At 47.4% G+C, this 19,585-nt stretch overlaps 1 protein-coding gene across 6 annotated transcripts in view; it reads left to right on the top strand.

The window, feature by feature from the left end:
* The first annotated feature begins 10,420 nt into the window (after nucleotides 1-10,420).
* LOC137423244 (CUGBP Elav-like family member 2) overlaps nucleotides 10,421-19,585 on the top strand; it is a 219,334-nt gene continuing 210,169 nt past the window's right edge. Inside the window, exons 1-2 of one of the 6 annotated variants that reach the window (XM_078774508.1) lie at nucleotides 15,693-15,711; nucleotides 17,626-18,019. The gene's annotated coding sequence lies outside the window, so the exon portion shown is untranslated. Of the gene's footprint in view, nucleotides 10,571-10,658; nucleotides 10,694-15,571; nucleotides 15,712-17,625; nucleotides 18,020-19,585 lie in introns of those variants that run through there. The other 5 variants (XM_078774507.1, XM_078774514.1, XM_078774510.1 and 2 more) reach the window with 5 other exon arrangements.

A 19,585-nucleotide genomic window follows, 5' to 3' on the forward strand; every position in this document is an offset into this window, starting at 1 on the left:
CCATTCGCGACAGACCGTTAGGCCTGCTTCACGCCGGCGCGCACGGCTTGGTGAACCAAGCGGACTGCGGCCTTCCTTCCCGCCAAGCACAGAGCCGCATCCGGACGGCGCGCTTGGGGCCGACACCCTTCCTGACGAGATACACCAGCCAATCTGAGCTAAGTAGACTAAATAATCACACCATTATTTTCCAACGTTATTTTATCCCTCATCAGTGTGCAAGTCTGGTGTGGGGGACGTCCCGTTTAGGACTTTAGTTTCACCGTCGCGTTTTTCTTGTTCCCGGCATTCCGTTTAATAAACCTGTTATTCTTGTACATTCTAATTCCCGTCTTTGTTCGAGTTATTTTCTTTGCAGGCTTTGGAACTCCCGGCGGGATCGACAGGTAAGACCCTTCATCTTCCCCTCCCCTTTCTTCCTCCGGCGCATATAGTAAATTCTGCATTTGATCAGTCGCCTCAGAGTTAAAAGCTTGCTTTGGCTATTCGTGAGCCCTGTGGTGTTCACCTGAGGAGTCACGCGACAGTATTCAATTTTACTCGAACCACTTGTGACAACTTCCCCAAACAAATGTGTTATGTTAGTAGTGGCTACAGAGTATGAGGAAGAGGAAAAGAAAGATAAAGAAATGGGAAGTCAGAAGGAGGAGACCCTGCCAAGCTTATCTATGGACCTAGATACTACTGTGCATTTTGGGGAGGGGTTTTGCATGTTTGTACATCTTGAAGAATTAGGATGAAAAATAGAAGTATAAATTAAAGTATGAAATGCACGTTTCAATAATAATAATATGAATACTTTATACAAACATTTTAAAAAAGGCAAAAGGATGTAGGAACGTTGCTCCAAAAAGTATGTAAACAAGGTAGGAATGATCAAAATAAATGATCATGTGAAACCATCCCTCCATCTTTCTTTGAATAATGGTTGTCCCTAGAAAAGAAAAAGTTATATCGAACACACACAGACACACGTCCACCCCTCTGATCCCTTCCAATTCCTTTACAAAGGAATGCAGTTTTGCGTACTTTTCTGGGAATCCTTTCAAGCTGTTAAAATTACGATAGCAAAGGATGCTCCACCAAGTAAAACTGTCGGATGGTACCAGAGTCATTGCCATTGAGAGAGGCAGCTTGGAAATACTGAAGGAAATACTGTAAATATTGTCTGAAGATTATTATTATTTAGATCAACGAGAAGATAATTTTCCAGTTTTGAGCGATCTCGGTTTTTGTTTTTGCTTTTGCCATGGTCTGAAGTACTGAAAAGTGATCTCTGCCTAGACAATCAGCTGAACAGACCAAGTTGGCTCTCGTATGTAACCTAAGCGACTTTTTGGTGAAGATACTCCAACTTTAGTTTTGTATGTAGCGGATGTGACCGACATTTTTTTCCGTGATATCCCTATGTAGAGAGTATGAGCGCACTCTGATAACAGTGGCCTCTAAACATTTCATTGGTTGGAGTATCATTTTGAATAGACTACGGTGGCCATATTTGCTAACCAAGCAAACTCGCATAGGCGTAGTTTGACTTCTCTAATTGGGCGGGCAGGGGCTTAATATTAATAATGGGTCTGACTTCCAAAATTACCGTTTGTTAGTGTAGTTACAGTGAACGTGAAATCACAAATACAGTTTATGTTCATTATTTAATCATCCTTGTTTTTTGTTTTAGCCTAATCATTAGCCCATCCCCTGCACAGCATGTGTGTGTATGTGTGCGTATGTGTGTGTGTATCTGTGTTTGTGTGTGTGTGTCCGGTACGTAACTTTTTTTACCATTTGGGTTTTGTCATCAAATTTTCAACAAAGCTTGATTGTGAGAATATGGAGAAGGCAAATTAATAATATTGGTCAAAAGGTCCAAGGTCAGTATCACATAAAATTTCATCTGATTGACCCGAAATTTTAAGAATTTGCATATTGGGTCACAGAATTGGTTCACCAATTGAAAGCTAGAAACTGATTATTTTTTTAGATCGAAAGATGAAAGGTCAAGGCTGCATACAATCATCAATTTAAATTTTGTATTAAAAAACAACAAAAAACTTTTCATTATTTTGAGCAGGCGGCATACGAAGAGCACAACGTCTGAATACAAACGGATGCGGATGGGCTTTGCATTTTCAGATGTTTTCTAGTTTGACATGTTTACCAGCTACATCCAATATTACTATTGGCATAACAACAAATTCTTAAATAAAAAAAGAAATCGAGCTCCCCAGTGATTCACATACATAAACATTGTCTTAATATAAATACTGTTCTTACCTTAATGACTAAAGTAGGTACAATGTTTTTCCCCTTTGGTTAGCGTAAACGTCCACAATGTCCTCTGGAATCAGCTTCACAGTTAAATCGCCTTCTATGTGAAGAAGAGTCAGTGAGGAAAATCTTTCTTCCTCCATGGTTGAGCACAAACAGTTTCTAATCCGTCTCATTGCAGAAAAGCTTCGTTCCGAAATGGCTTCATTTGTGAAAAGTTACAAATTTCAAAGTTGTTAATCTGATTTGATAAAGGATGCAGCCAATCACGTCACTCTGCAAATACCGCGATATCTGCCGTGACTGGGGGAAGAAATCCACGCACTTGGTTTCCGTTTTGCTCTGTTACTCACGTTTAAATACGGGATGTTTTTATCTTGATTGTGAACAATTGAAAAAATAAAGGTGGGACCTCTGCTCCCCTCCAAACTCCATCAGTGAAACCAAGCACCTCTCTTAATCGTGCAGCGACTGGCTTAGTGGCTTATGACTTTTCCGAGCATGCGCAAAGCCTTTCTGGTCAGTACATCACGTGACGGTCTCATAGTCAGACGTCAGTTCTCATTGGTTCAATGTCACAACCAATGAGGCGGCTTCATGTGTTTGCCTATAACATATTAACATTCCGTTATATAAATAACCAAACTAATATTCTGCTGCGTTTGTGCTTCGTCGGACACTTGACCATCCTGGCTTGATTTTTTCCCGCCTTTTGGCATCGAGGATACTCAGACCATTACGTTGACTTATTTCTGCCAACTGTTTTAGGTGACCTGGACGTCATATTTGTATATAGAGTTCCTCTTGAGCGTCGCCACACAGACGGGATTCAACACATTGAAGGACCACGGTTGGACACCGATCAGTGGCTCTGTGCTTCGCTCAATCCTTGTGTGCAATCTTGGACCATGGCTCGCCGCACTTCATACTTGTGGTGACTTGGAAGCACAGCGTACGGAGTACAACAATTCAACTTGCTGCACTGGCCAAGCGGCTAGGTGAGTAGCTTGCAAAGCGGTCGACACGGAACGACTGGCTTGCAAAGCGATAGCAAGTTGCTTGCTAATGGAACACACCCCTGAAAAATGTTGCAGTTGAGCTAAAATGTATAGTTTTTCTATTTTCAGAACATTATTGTCACAAAAAAAGAATATTTGAATGTGCCTGTGAACCTTTACTGCATTTAACTCCAATAACTCTTTTTTGTAACATCAATATTTTGTCCAGCTGTAATTTTAAGGAGTTGCCCCAAGATACAATATCAAGTCAAGACAATATCAAGGTGGAATATAGTACAAGAAGAACTGATTTAGGAAAATAATACTTTAATTTATTTATGATACCAATACTTCAAGAAATGCATTTTCCATATTAATTCTTCATCAATGAAGAAATGCAATGAATTTTTTTTTTTGAATGAACCTTCAATAATCATTTTGTGTGCTCCTCCCATGTCCATCACGATTTATTGTAGTGATCCTGCTGACGCACGTACCAAACAAGTCTCAGGAATTGTAAATATCAGAGGTAATTTGGACAAAAAAAATAAAATAAAATAAAAACATTCACTGTCAGTCAAATTTGACCCACAAGATGGCGGATAAATAAAGGCACGTGACCTCATGAGGTCATGTGAGTAACCTCTATAATAAAGTGCCAACAAGTCTCACAAATCCAGCAGGCTGCTGTTCACTCCAAGAAAGGATTAAACTCACAAGCTGTGTGGCTATATGGCAATTACGGTGAAATACCATCACTGGGTTATTTTTAATACTAATTGGCTCACCTGTCCACGAGCATGACAAATGGAAGTGGCATCATGCACATGAAGGATGCCCACCCGCAATTAATTAATTGACTTCAAGACTTTAATTTGATATTGATTGTACCTGTAACCGCAGCGGCTGCATATACCAAGAGCGGTTATGAAAAGACGACATCGTTTTTCTTTCAAAAACTGATAATTATACGCCATTTGTTTGTTTTCCACGAGTATTAATTTGAAACGGTTGCGCACACCTGTGGTTGGCGACCAAATCCGATGCGCCTTTGGAGATGGAGCATGTTCGTGTACATCTACATCTACATCTACATTTACAACTACATCCACAATTAAATCAACAACTACATCTACAACTGCATCTACATCCACAACTACAACTACATCCACAACTACATTTACCTCTACAACTACATCTATGTCTACATCCACAACTACATATATGTCTACATCCACAACTAGAACTACATCCACAACTAAATCTACATAGACAGTTAAATCTACATCTACATCCAAACCCAATCTACAACTACATCTACAACTGCATCTACATCCACAACCAAATCTACAACTACATCGACACCTACAACTACAGTACAACTATATCGACATCCACAACTACTACATCTACAACTACATCCACAAATACATCTACATCTAATTCTAGAACTACATCCACAACTAAATCTACAACAACTACATCCACAACTACTACATCTACAACGACATCCACAACTACATCTACATCTAATTCTAGAACTACATCCACAACTACTACATCTACAACTACATCCACAACTACTACATCTACAACTACATCCACAACTACATCTACATCTAATTCTAGAACTACATCCACAACTAAATCTACATCGACAATTAAATCAACAATTACATCTACATCCACAACTACATCTACAACTACAACAACTATATCTACATTACAACTACATCTACAACTACATCTACATCTACAGCTACTTCCACATCCACAACTACATCTACAACTACAACAACAACTATATCGACATCTACAACTAAATCTACATCTACAACTACATATACATCTAGAACTACATAAGCAACTATATCTACCAAAGCAACATTATCTACATCTACATCTAGAACTACATCTGCAACTATATCTACATCTACAACCACATTTACAAAAATATCTACATCCACAACTACATTTACAACTACATCTACATCTAGAACTACATCTGCAACTATATCTACATCTGCAACTATATCTACATCAATAACCACATTTACATATACATCTACATCTACAAGCACAACTGCATCGACATTTACAACTACATTTACTTTTACAACTACATCGACATCTACAACTATATATAAAACTACAGCTACCTCTACAACTACCACTACATCTATAATCAACATATACAACGGACGAAATAATTCCCACCTACACTTGTACGGTTGCCTGGGAAACGGTTTGAGTATTTATAATTGTGTTTTCACGAACCGTCTTGCTGAGCCCCACGCAGTGGATTAAATAGTCAGGGATCCACAGGCTCAAAAGCTCAATAAAATGGGTTGGACTTGACATGGCATGCTATACTTTTTGTTTGTGTTTTTTCTATTAATTTGGACATTAAGGTCCGCTGAATGAGAGGTCTGCTCTGCCGGAAACCTGGCGAAAAAATTTGTGGCCATTTTTGTGTATGCGCCCTTTATTTTTGACCAAAAAATGTGAAAGATTTTTTTTCCTTAAAATCCTGAGTGGGTTGTGTAGGGTGTCAATAAATGCATCCCAGATACACAGAACACATGTGTTGACAACATCAAGTTGAGAAATACACTTACCAAACCTTTCCAAATGATTTAGAATCATTTTTATGCAAAAGCACCCCCGATTTTTTTTGCATTTATTCATTATTTTCATCTTTACTTCATTAGTAATCAATTATGCCCTGAGTTATGACATCAGCCAATGTGTCATTCTTTTCACCAAACATTATAGTCATTCCACAGTAAACATTCTGAAAATCAAACCAAAATCAATGGATCTGTGGTGATTTTATTACCCTTACGCTAAAAAATCCTAGAGACATACCGTATATTTGGCATCATGGTAGTTTATGTCCATTTTATTAAACATCCTGGCCAAGGCATCTTTTTAATTTTAACAGAACCCTGTGCCTCCAAAGAAAATACTTGTAACACAAGAAATACAAAACAGCCAAATTTTTTTTTAAACAAAATGTACACAGGATGACAAGCCAACAAAACAATGATCGTTACGCAGCTGAATTTGGATAGATTAGTGACCAGTATGTAGAAAAAAATGAAATTAAACTTTAACTGAACAAAATAATTGAGCATAACAAAATAAAAAATTACTGGCAACAACGTCTGTAATATCACATGAAATTAAGATTGCACTGAACAAAATAACTTATAATGTGTAATGCATGTCACTGTCTTCGAGTGCGAGTTCAATCATTGAACATTTGTTGGGGTCCCTGGTGCAGAGACATGCGATGACACACTTCACATTGGCTCTCGCACAGGAGCATCCTCGGGCACACATGCTTTTCTTGCAGTGACAGTATTTGGTGCGTTTGAATTCTGCAGGTTTTGCCTCCTTCAGCATCATGGTTGCCACCAACTTACCATTGACAAGCTCTCTGCCAAAGTCAGTGGCAGCAGGGTAGGTTGGCTGAAACATGTGTGCTCGCTTGCATACAGCCAACTGATGCAGGGCTCGGCGAAGGTGTAACTGGAAGGCATCTTCGGTAGGTGGAAGGCAACGCATGTTTCCTTTGATGTTACCAAAGAGATGGGCTCGCAGTGCATCCAAATTACCACCGAATTCATTCCTCTCATACAGTGACACCATGTATCGCCTAGCTGCTGTCACAACATCTTCCTGAACATCCAGGCTTTCTTCAGGGTCACCGTATCTGCACAGGGGCAGAAGGTCTGCCAGGTGATCAACGGCAGTTTTGTAAGCGCGCCTTTTTGCTCTTCTGTAGAGATAGCTCACTGTGTCACATCCAGTCAGTATGTAGGTGCTGAGGAGCATGGATGTAAGATCTGCAGCTTCAACATCATACTTCACTACCAGGGCTTCGGCGATTGCATGAGCAGGTAGGTAGATATCCATCTTCTTCACCCAAAGCTCCTGCAGGCCATCCAGGTGTGTGATGTAGTATATGCACATCATGATCACGTCTGTGTCAGTAGCCACCACAACAGCCCGTTTGTGGTGCAGATGTTGTACTGAGTATGCAATGTGGGCAAACATCCTGGTATCTGCCTCCTCATGCTTCTCACAGGACTGTTCTGGAAGCTCAACCTGACAATCTGCTGACAACAGGACAGTGCGACCAGGATCACGGAAGATTCCACCAAGAATAAGTGTGCATCCTGCAGGAAGTGACTTGTTCTGAGCTGCCCATGCTTCTCCCATGTAGTTCAACAGGTTTGCTTTATTCAGTGGATTGTGAACGAAGCCCTTCCATTCGGGTATGGCGAGAGTATCGTGTGGCTTGTACTCCTTCATCTTGCTGGGGCAGGTCTTCATTCTCTTATCTCGTTCCTCACCTTTCAGACTTTCAGCTTGGGAGACATCATATCGATCACCAACAAAGTGGATGCAGTCACAGTTGTCTGGGATACTACTGAGGAGCTGCTTCAGGTACTTTACTTGCAGTTCATGGAAGGTGCTCCCAAGATGTTGGTGACGCTGGATGAATGCCATGGCAACTACTACCATTACAACAGGCTTGTCGGACGGTGGCAGTCTGTCCACTTCCCTCTAAGAGCTGCCAAGGGGTGTCTTGATTGCAGCCAAGTAGTCGGCCTTGTTCCCTTTACGCATGGCATAACCTTGGTCAAGGGATGGATCTGGCTCAAACAGGGAGGCTGGGCAACTTGTCCACTCATGACTGAAGACCTCCACCTTCTTGTCTTCATCCAAGTCCTGCACAAAGTACAGGTTTCGGACAACTGCACTCTCTTCCTCGTAGACCTTCTTGGCTTTGAGTGCCATGGGCAGTGACTTTTTTGGCTATGCTGCAAATGTGGCAAGTTTTATTGGGGCTATTTTCTCACTGTCTGTTTTTCTTGCTGCAGCCAGTGCCTCCAGTCCTTTTTCACGGGCGCTCACCAAGTCTGCAGATGCAGCTTTGTGGCCTGTTGAGAGGTGCATCATCAGCTCCTGTTCTTCACATGTGAATGGATTGATCATCTGGTTGTTGATGACATCTGTTATTTTCCTAACACTTTCAGCCTCCATTGTGCCTTGGCTGTTGGAGTCCTCATGGTGTTTGGTGTCATCCATATCCAGGTGTGCCATAGCCTTTGTCTGCTCTGACACTGCTGTCAGAACTGGAAGAGCTCGCAAGTATTTCTCCATGGCCACTGGCTGCTGACTGATGCCAGTGAAGAGTTTTGTCTTGGTATCACGGTTGTAGGTTTTCTCGAGTGCCATGTCTGTCCAGACACCATTGAAACGACATTCTGTTTGACGTACAGTGAACTGCCCATCCTTGAATTCCCTATGGATGTTCGGAGCCAGTGTAGGTAGGCTTCTCATTGCTTCTAGGTCGTGGGGCAGGCAGGATACATACTTGTAGTGGCCAGCAGCTACAAGGTATGGTAACATCATTTCTACTTCAGCCAGGTGTTCCTCCCACAGGTCTGCATGCTCAGCGTGGATGAACCGTTTCAGAATCATCACCATGTCCATGTACATTAGCCATAGCTTTGTGGTAGGTGACGTACATACTTCATCAAACTCAGCCATCAAACGTGACAGCTTTTTCAGTTGGTCGGTTGCATCAGCACATGCAGAAGATGCCTTCTCTACATCCTTTTCTGACAGGGCATCTAGGAGTAGCTGGACATTGATGGCAAGCACAGACATGCACTCCAGGTCCTTCTCTTCAATGATCAACCATCTGGCAAATGCTTCCCAGTGTAGGGCGAACATGGCTGCATGCACCATAGTGTGGGCACGCAGCATTGCATAGTAGTCTTTCCCACTGATGATCTTGTTTGCTGTTCCACGGAGACAGACATCAGCTTCTACCATGATGTCTTCGATTCCAGTGGCCTGCATCAAATGCCCAATTTCTCCCAGGAAATTTTGAGCAATATGGAAGCCACCCATGCGCAAGATAAGTTTGGCATACTTCTGGGGGTTGTTCTTTTGCAGACCCAGAACCACTTCATAGATTGCTTGGTCGCATGTGATGATGGTGAACTCTTGGCCCTGTTTTCTTGACACTCTCTCGCTCTCTCTCTGTGTTTTGATCTCTGCAGAGCGCACAATTGTCAGTAGGGAAGGGGGGAGGGGTAGAGCGAGGGGAGATTGTCCGCTAGACTAGTTAATCAATCGCAGGTGTCGCGGGTCGTGTCGTTCTCTCGGACGGATGGCTTAATTTTTTTATTTATTATTAAAACCTTTTTTTTTTTCTTTTTCTTTTTTACTTGGGTGGCCGCTATAGACTTTACTTGGGTGGGCCGTCCAGGTATATTGTGTGGGAAAGACCCTACACAACCCACTGAGGATTTTAAGAAAGAAAAAACATTTTTCACATTTTGCGGTCAAAAAATAAAGGGTGAATATACAAAAATGGCCACAATTTTTTTTCGCCAGGTTTCCGGCAGAGGAGACCTCTCATTCAGCGGACCTTAATGTCCAAATTAAGAGAAAAAACACAAATAAAGAGTATAACATGCCATGTCAGGTTCTCTCAAAATTTGGTGTGGATCCTGGACTAAAAAGCGATTTGTGAGGGATTTAAAAAGTAATTTGTTCCAGGGTGCGACGAATAACTCACCTACTCTTCGCTGAAGACACCATAGGATGTTTAACATCTATCTAACGCAAGCAGGTGAGACGCAGCGTAACGTCCATCAGCACACTCGGTGATGCAACACCTTGCCCTGCGAAGCACCAGCACTCCGCTACGACCGTTGATAATCAAATCAGGATTCGACCCTCCCTCCAAACAGCTCGCAGGTAAATTAGTGCGATACCTTTGCACCGGTATATAGTCATATATCGAAGCTGTGCTTGCGAAAGGAGATTGCAAAAATAAGCGAACAGCGTCTCCCCTTGAATTTGCGCCAATACACGGCCAACAGGTAATATAAAGCAGAACCAAGTAACTTTCCATCGAGCTTATTCATTGCGGCGTGCACCTGTGAGCTTCGATGCGACGTGCAAGACCCTGCAGAAATTAAACGAGACCGATCCATTGAAATACTTGTCGTGGTTAAAAAAAACGATTATAGCAGGAAAAAAAGGAAACAAATTTATTGATTCCGTGGTGATAGGCAGGTGCGAAAGTACGTAAAGCTTCGCAACACCTCCCTTGTGGCTGTGCGCGCCACTCCCAGCAAGGAGCGCCGGGCAGAGCGGACGCGAGCACTCTACTCGTCGGGAGCGGGAGCGCGCGCAGCGCCGGGGATGCCATGCTGGTAGCGCATCGACATCGCTGTGTATAACGACGCCCCTGTAGCGAGCGCTGCCGGCAGGTACGTGTCTCCCGACCGTCTCACCTTGAATTCTCGTTTCTTCTTCTGCACCTAATGGGCTGCGTCGGACTGCGCCCGCAGCAGACACCGTCGATGTCCTGAGCCTCGCTTGTCCCGCCCGAGGTCCGTTCGACGACTTGTATCTCTCTACTCGGAACAATTGATTTATGAACGGCAATTGTAGATTGGAATTTACAACTATAATCCTCGTGTTTTTTTTTTTTTTGCTTTTCCTTTTATGTGTTTTAATGTAAGTTGTCGATGGTTAAAAACCCCAAACCCTCGTGTATGAGTATGAGTGAACCTATATTTACCTATAAGGAGACGGGAGACCTCACCTGCCTTCAGAGCAAGTATTCCATCTAGAAACATTACCTACATCATGTACATGTATACGTTTTATAAACATGCTGCATAAAGAACTAAAGGTTCAAAATTCATCGGTTTTATACTGTTCACCTGAACTTTGAAAAATTATTTCCATTCACCTGGACCTACCTAACCCTCTCATCCACCCCACCCAACGGAAAATAAATAAATAAATAAATAATAATAATAATAAAATAAATCAACCTTCTACGTGGAGATTCAGTTCGCACAATCTGCGATCTTTTTCGAAGAATAAAATCGAGCCGGGCGGTGTTGGATCCACCCACCAGGCGGTGTTGGATCCACCCACCAGGCGGTGTTGGCTCCACCCAAGGTGAACATCGCCTTCTGCTTCCCGCAAGAACTGGAACTTTCTAGAAGGGGCTTCATAATTGTTCAGCCCTCTGTCTCATCCTCCAACCCTCTTCCCCCCCCCCTTCCCCCGCCCAACCGGAAGCTTGGTACAGCTGTGCAATCTCATCATCGCCATATTCTGCAATTCACCTTCACCCCTTGACCTTCCACAGGCTCCATAAGCACTCCTACCATTCCATTTTACTCCTCCCTCTTCCGGAGACGATGCGCTCACTTCCCCATTTAACTCATTCCCCCACCGGAGGCAGAGCCATCACATTCCCTTGCAGTCAGCTTTCTAAAGGTCATTTCCTCACCACTCACCCATTCCCTCTACTCCACCACTTCTGAATACTCGACGCTGAATCGCCATTTTGTCCCTCCGACTTAGAAGGTCGTGCGTTCACTTACACCTCAACCCATCGTGACTCCGCCCATACTTTTCTTGCCGACCCTGGCTCTTGCACCTCTCATCGCCTCTCCACATGCTCCTCCCCTTTTCACCTCCCCGATGCTCCTCGCCTCCCCGCTGCGCCTCCCTCCCCACTCCAGGCACGGCTTCCCCTCCCTCCCCACTCAAGTTTCCACTGTTTCTCCCTCCCACTCCAAACCCTGCTGACCTTCCAGATCCTGCTGTGGCTTCCTCCCCCTCCAGATCCAACTGCACCTCTCCCACACTCCAGCTCCCGCTGTTCCTCCTTCCAACCCCTCTAATCCAGCCCGAGCTGCACCTTCCTCCCCTCCAGCCCTTGCTACCCTCCTCCCCCCCTCCCCACTCCAGTTCCGCTGTCCCCACGCACTCCGGACACGGCTCCCTGCGGCGACTCCCTTCCTCCCTCCTATAACCCCCACTACCCCTGCCTACTCCTTCAGCCCCTACTGCCAACCTCACTTCTCCAGCCACCGTCCACCTCTTCTCCTCCAATCCCCGCTATGCACCTCTCCCCCTTCCAGTCCCTACTGTTCCTCCCCCTATCCCCCTCTGCTCCCTACAACCTCAACCCCACCTCTTCCCCATACAGCCCCCACTGCTACATCTCCTAACTAAAGCCCCTACTGCCCACCTCTTCCCACTACCAGTTCCCACTGTACATGACTCCATCTTACAGTTCCCGCTTTGCAGCTCTTCCCCCTCCAACAGTCCCCGCTGCACAGCCCTTCCCACAAGTCCATGCCGTCCCTCCCATTCTGCTCCCACAGCTCCCTCCTCTCCTCTCCCTCCCCCCTCCCATCACTCTCCTCCCGTCACTCCTCTATGCCCCCCCTCACTTCTCTCCCTCTCCTCTTCCCCTCGTCGGGAGCGTGAGCGTCTCCACTCCCTTCTCTCCCTCTCTTCTCCTCCTCCTCTCTTCCTCCCTCTCTCCTTTCTCTTTTCTCCCTCTCTCCTTTCTCTTTTCTCCCTCTCTCCTTCTCCCTCTTTCCCCCTTCTCTCCTCCCCCATGTCTCCTTCTCTCCTTCCCCCTCTCCTTCCCCCCTCTCCTTCCCCCCTCTCCTTCCCCCCTCTCCTTCCCCTCTCTCCTTTCCCTCTCTCCTTCCCCTCTCGCCTTCCCCTTCTCCCCTCACCTCACCTTCTCTCCTCCTCCTCTCTTCTCCCCTCCCTTCTCCCCTGTCTCCCCTCCTTCCCTCTTTCTCCCTTTCTTCCTCTCTCCTAACCCTAACAACCTCTCCTCCTACCCTCCTCCATCTCCCCTCCCTCCTCCTCCATCTCCTCTCCCTCCTCCTCCATCTCCTCTCCCGCCTCCATCTCCCCTCCCTCCTCCTCCATCTCCCCTCCCTCCTCCTCCATCTCCCCTCCCTCCTCCTCCATCTCCCCTCCCTCCTCCTCCATCTCCCCTCCCTCCTCCTCCATCTCCCCTCCCTCCTCCCCCATCTCCCCTCCCTCCTCCTCCTTCTCCCTCCCCCCTCTGTCGTCCCTCCTCCCTACCTCCGTCTCTCCTCCCTACCTCTCCCTCCGTCTCTCCCTCCGTCTCACCTCCCTCCGTCTCTCCTCCCTCTGACTCTCCTCCCTCTGTCTTTCTCCTCCCTCTGTCTCTCCTCCCTCTGTCTCTCCTCCCTCTGTCTCGCCTCCCTCTGTCTCTCCTCGCTCTGTCTCTCCTCGCTCTGTCTCTCCTCGCTCTGTCTCTCCTCGCTCTGTCTCTCCTCGCTCTGTCTCTCCTCGCTCTGTCTCTCCTCGCTCTGTCTCTCCTCGCTCTGTCTCTCCTCGCTCTGTCTCTCCTCGCTCTGTCTCTCCTCGCTCTCTCTCCTCGCTCTGTCTCTCCTCCCTCCGTCTCTCTCCTCCCTCCGTCTCTCTCCTCCCTCCGTCTCTCTCCTCCCTCCGTCTCTCTCCTCCCTCCGTCTCTCTCCTCCCTCCGTCTCTCTCCTCCCTCCGTCTCTCTCCTCCCTCCGTCTCTCTCCTCCCTCCGTCTCTCTCCTCCCTCCGTCTCTCTCCTCCCTCCGTCTCTCTCCTCCCTCCGTCTCTCTCCTCCCTCCGTCTCTCTCCTCCCTCCGTCTCTCTCTTTCCTCCGTCTCCCCTCCCTCGCCCCATCTCCCCTCACTCCCCCTCCGTCTCCCCTCCCTCCCATCTCCCCTCCCTCCCGTCTCCCCTCCCTCCCGTCTCCCCTCCCTCCCTTCCTTCCTCCCCTCCCTTCCTCCCCTCTCCCTCCCTCCTCCTCTCCTCTCCCCTCCCTTCCTCTCCCTTCCTCTCCTCTCCCCTCCCTTCCTCTCCTCTCCCTCCCTTCCTCTCCCCTCCCTTCCTCTCCCCTCCCTTCCTCTCCTCTCCCTTCCTCTCCTCTCCCCTCCCTTCCTCTCCTCTCCCCTCCCTTCCTCCCCTCTCCCCTCCCTTTCTCCCCCCTCCCCTCCTCCCTCCCCTCCTCCCTCCCCTCCCCTCCCCTCCCCTCCTCCCCTCTCCCCTCCCCTCCTCCCCTCTCCCCTCCCTTCCTCCCCCCCCCTCCCCTCCCTTCCTCCCCCCCCTCCACTCCCTTCCTCCCCCCTCCCCTCCCTTCCTCCCCCCTCCCCTCCCTTCCTCCCCCCTCCCCTCCCTTCCTCCCCTCTCCCCTCCCTTCCTCCCCTCCCTTCCTCCCCTCTCCCCTCCCCTCTATTCCTCCCCTCTCCCCTCCCTTCCTCCCCTCTCCCCTCTCCCCTCCCTTCCTCCCCTCTCCCCTCCTCCCCTCTCCCCTCCTCCCCTCTCCCCTCCCTTCCTCCCCTCTCCCCTCCCTTCCTCCCCTCCCTTCCTCCCCTCTCCCCTCCCTTCCTCCCCTCTCCCCTCCCTTCCTCCCCTCCTCCCCTCTCCCCTCCCCCCTCCCTTCCTCACCTCTCCCCTCCCCCCTCCCTTCCTCCCCTCTCCCCTCCCTTCCTCCCCTCTCCCCTCCCTTCCTCCCCTCTCCCCTCCCTTCCTCCCCTCTCCCCTCCCTTCCTCTCCCCTCCCTTCCTCCCCTCTCCCCTCCCTTCCTCCCCTCCCTTTCCTCCCCTCCCTTCCTCCCCTCTCCCCTCCCTTCCTCCCCTCTCCCCTCCCTTCCTCCCCTCCCCCCTCCCTTCCTCCCCTCTCCCCTCCCTTCCTCCCCTCTCCCCTCCCTTCCTCCCCTCTCCCCTCCCTTCCTCCCTCTCCCCTCCCTTCCTCCCCTCTCCCCTCCCTTCCTCCCCTCTCCCCTCCCTTCCTCCCCTCTCCCCTCCCTTCCTCCCCTCCCTTCCTCCCCTCCCTTCCTCCCCTCCCTTCCTCCCCTCTCCCCTCCCTTCCTACCCTCACCCCTCCCTTCCTACCCTCACCCCTCCCTTCCTCCCCTCACCCCTCCCCTCACCCCTCCCCTCTCTTCCTCCCCCCTCCCCTCTCTTCCTCCCCCCTCCCCTCTCTTCCTCCCCCCTCCCCTCTCTTCCTCCCCCCTCCCCTCTCTTCCTCCCCCCTCCCCTCTCTTCCTCCCCCTCCCCTCTCTTCATCCCCTCTCCCTTCCTCCCATCTCCCCTCCTCCTCCTTTGTACTTTTCCCCGTTGATAACATTCCCAGCCTGATGCCTCAGCTACCACGCACTGTTGTTGACCTAGTTCTTGGGAAAATGTCCATTTTTTTTTCATTTTTTAAAGTACCGGTAAAATACATAATTAGGAAATGTTTAACATTGGTTTTACTGATTAAAAATCCCTTTTTTCTTTAACAATTCTTTAAAATGAGTTTTCCACAATACCACTCGCCACCATTATTTATTTATTTATTTTATTTATTTATTTATTTTTCTTTCTTTCTGTCCATGCTGTGAGCATCGTTTCCACTATCTTCCCTTCTCCTCCCTTTCCACACCCCCTCCTCTCTCGCTCCCTCCACCTCCTTTCCTCCCTCCTTTCTTCACTCCCATCCCATCTCGTTGTTCAAGTCGAGCCCGTTTTTCGCGCAGCATCGCTGTCTCTCCGGGCCCGGGCGTTTGGCCTCCTGGCCGCGCCCGCAGCCCAGCGTAAGCATCGGGTACCTGGGTTTCCGGTTTTTCCGCGCAGGGTTCATCAGAGACCGGACGAGACGGTTTCGGACAGTACGGGATGCCGTCTGCGTGTACACGGGGTGGGGTGTGCCGCCGCCCGTTGGTAAACTATCCGAGAGGCGTCCGTGGCCCGCCTCGTCTCCCCGTCGTGTTGTGTTCCGCATCCGTCGTTTCTCCTCCTCCGGATGCCGCTTGTGCCCCGGTGCTCACCCCTCCTCGTTTGTCCACCCTTTGTCTTGTCCGTAGCTACGGCTTCACATTATGCGTGCACACGGTCGGTCAGGCCTACTCCCGTTGTGTTGGAACCAGTTAAACCTCCTCGGGGTTACGTTCGATTTCCCGACCGTTGCCGTGTGATTCTCCAGTCGCGGTTGACTTTGTGAATACTTGAACTTCCTTTTGTCGACTTGCTTTTGCCGTCTGTCGAGTTGCTAAGCAATAGTTGCCTTAGCGATGCATGCCGCTTTATTAATATTAGAGACTGATCACGATATGCTTTGCCAAAGCAACCTTTTCCAACAGCACAGTTGGACGATCTCTTGTGAAGATCTGTTCGTTCTGTTTGTCCGATAACGAACCGGTGACAAACACTTTCGTCCGCAGTTATCTCGAATGAGCAATCGACCATATAGACAGCATCGTGGCGAGTTTGGCGTGGACGAGTCAAATAAATAAATAAACGAGTACGACACTCAGTAGAGAGCATACCTCCACCTTTTTGGCCATATCATTCAATGGTTAAGAATCACTTAAAAAATTATACGAGCTGGATCCGGATCTTCACCAAAATCGAATTGTCCTTGTGAGACACCCAACCTGTCCAACAAGTTTCGTCCAAATCCATCCACAACTTTTTGAGATATCCTGCTATGTATCGTTTTTGGCCCCATCTCACAACGGTGAAGAATCACTTTTAAAAAATTAAATAACTCTCATATCCGAATCCATATTCAGATCTTTACCAGAATCGAATCGAATCGTCGTCGTCAGACACACAACTGGCCCACCAAGTTTCGTCCAAATCCATCCACAACTTTTTGAGATATCGTGCTATGTATCGTTTTTGGCCTGATCTCTCAATGGTGAAGAATCACTTAATAATTCTACTAGCCGGATCCGAATCCGTATCTTCACCAAAATCTAATCATTTCATCCTTGTCACACACGCTACTTCTCTGCCAAATTTCGTCCGGATGCGAATCCTGATCTTCACCAAAATATAATCATTTCGTCCTTGTCACACACGCTACATTTCTGTCAAATTTCGTCCGAATCCGTTCACAACTTTTTGAGTTATTTTGTTCACAAACGGACAGACAGGGGTGAAACCATAACCTCCATCCACCTTTGGTGGAGGAGGTAATACATTGAATGGTCGAGTACTGAAGTCGTCTGTGTAGAAGTGCGAAGCCCGTCTAGCCGTCCGAACAACTGTGCTTTGTCAAATTCTGCTGTTTGAATCGTCATCCGTCGGGCATTTGCATTTGAGTGGTCCCACCGTGTTGCTATGGTTTCGCTTGATTCAAAAACTTGTAAATTAGGGGCAAAACTGGATGTCTTAAGTTTTAACCTTTGACAAAGTTGGGGGTTTCATGATCAACAGCTGCATGCACAAAATGATGACTTAAAAAAAAGGCGTTGTGATGACTAATTAAAGCAAGAGATGGTGCTTTGAGATCGAAAAACAAATGTGTTTCCGATTCCGTCTCGTGTCATCGTGGCCAAGCGAGCCTTAACTGGACACATTGCTCTTGCGATAGTTGAACATGTCATAATTGCATAAATTTAATACCAATCTTAAAATGTTTAGATGACTGTTGTTAAAAGCTCTGTGCCGTATATGAAAGTTTGTTTGTTTATCTTTCTTTATAATGCTTTGTGTGCTGGCAGGATGGCTTTAAGGTCTGCACACTCGTCGCTGAGTTTGAATCTCAGCCCAGCTGCAAACTGTCATCCTGGTGTTTCAGAGGCAGGGAGATACACCCGTGTGTACGCCGTCCTCCCTCGGGTGGACGTTAAGCCGGATTGACCCGTTTGCCAGCACTGGCGGCGTTGGTGCACCTTAAATACCCCATGGTGTCTTTCGTGGAGAATAGGCTTGTTATCGCAGGCACTGAACCAATTACAATTTACTGCCAAACTTGAACATCAGGCCTGGCCAGCCAGTTTCAAAAATTACTTGGCCCAGTATTGTCCACTTCCCCTTCTCTGCCCCTCCCTGCCTGCCAAACTCCGAAGGGAGGAATAACCTGGGCCATTAAGGAGATGTCTCCTTGTTGCAAAAGTGAGTGTGCTGTTTGTAGCATATATATATGAAACACGTTGGAATGCTTATCTTTACGATTGGGTTTGTCTGGACCCCTACTTTGCATATTTCCAAGATAGCGACTACCCAAAATTGAGTTTTACCATAACTCGTGACTCTTGGCAAACATGGTGTCTATTTTATGCTTTTTGAGCATTACAAACACATTGGAGTACTCAGATTGATATGATTGAATCTATCTAAAGCACTAATTTGCATATTACCAATATGGCCGCTATCCCGAAAAATAAATTTAACGTACATTTTCACCCAGATTGAGTGTAGAGTTGTAGGGACGAGTTAAGATTAAACTGGTGAAAACAATCAACCTATGTATCTTACATATGTCATTTTTATTGAAACAATTCTACAAATAGAAGAGTAGAACCCATTCCTATTGATACAGTTAACAACCAGTACGTGCATCAATATATGTACAAGTGAGTAGTAATTATGTCCATTGGGGGGGTGGGGGGGGGGGGGGTATAAGTTCTCAGGTATATGTTCTCAGTCCTTTTGATTTACCAGGGCGACTGTTTTTGGATAGTAGCTGTTGGGGTGACGAGTGGATTTTTGTTTTATCCTAATCACGCAACCAGATTACTCAAATATCGTCGTCTCGACCCTCATTGTTGGTACAGGCTCCCTCGCATCCACATATTGAGGTGCAACGGACTCCAGCTTTACAGCATTTGCAGCGCCCACTACATGACTTTTTGCAGCCACAGCGGAGGAGGATGGCGCAGGCTTTACTGGCATCTGCAAGATGGGTCCAGTAAGGTTCCCAAGTCTTGGTCATGGAGTCCCAGTACCAGCCCCACATACTGAACTCTGGGATATTTTGCTGGACGGAGGTTGCCTGATTCCAGTAGAAGCTGGCCTGCAGCAGTACCCTTTTGACATGCTGAATCAGTGCAGCTTGGGTGGGAGGCAGGTTCTCGAGGGACTTGGTACCGTTTGAGAAAAGCCGATGTCTGGCTTCATCTACTCGGCTGGAGCCACAGCTCTTGCTGTACATGATGATGACCATATTCTGCAGTCTTTGGACATGGACATCTGAGTTGATCTGTTCAGGCTCCAAGGTGAGGGCGACCGGGGTTTCTGTGAGATCCGGTGTTGCCTCCCAAGCTGCCCATGCACTCATTTTCCCATGGCCCAGAAAGGCTGATGTAGTGTCACATCCTGTTAGCGAGTGGAAGAGAGGTAAAGCCAGTGACTTTTGGGGACCAGGAGCATTGCGGATCTCGTGAACAGGAATGTCCCGGTAGTTCTTTCCGCATGTGAAGCCGATCCAGAGCTCTGTGAGGCCTAATGTGTCGAAGAAGCGGATGGCAAGTAATACTAATACAACATCACTGTCGACCGTACGGACAAATGCCTTTTTATGGCCATTGGCCCAAGCATGTGCCAAGTGCAGAATCATTCTCGTGTCTGCTTCAGGATGGTTACAAGGCTGAAGCGCAGATATGTCATATTCAGGTCTGTTGGAGAGTACAACATCCTTCTTGGTAGAAAGGAGAAGTTTACCCTGCATGTCATGCTTGG

The sequence above is a fragment of the Myxine glutinosa genome, chromosome 3, assembly GCF_964187855.1.
Source record: "Myxine glutinosa chromosome 3, kmMyxGlut1.1, whole genome shotgun sequence".
Taxonomy (NCBI): Eukaryota; Metazoa; Chordata; class Myxini; order Myxiniformes; family Myxinidae; genus Myxine; species Myxine glutinosa.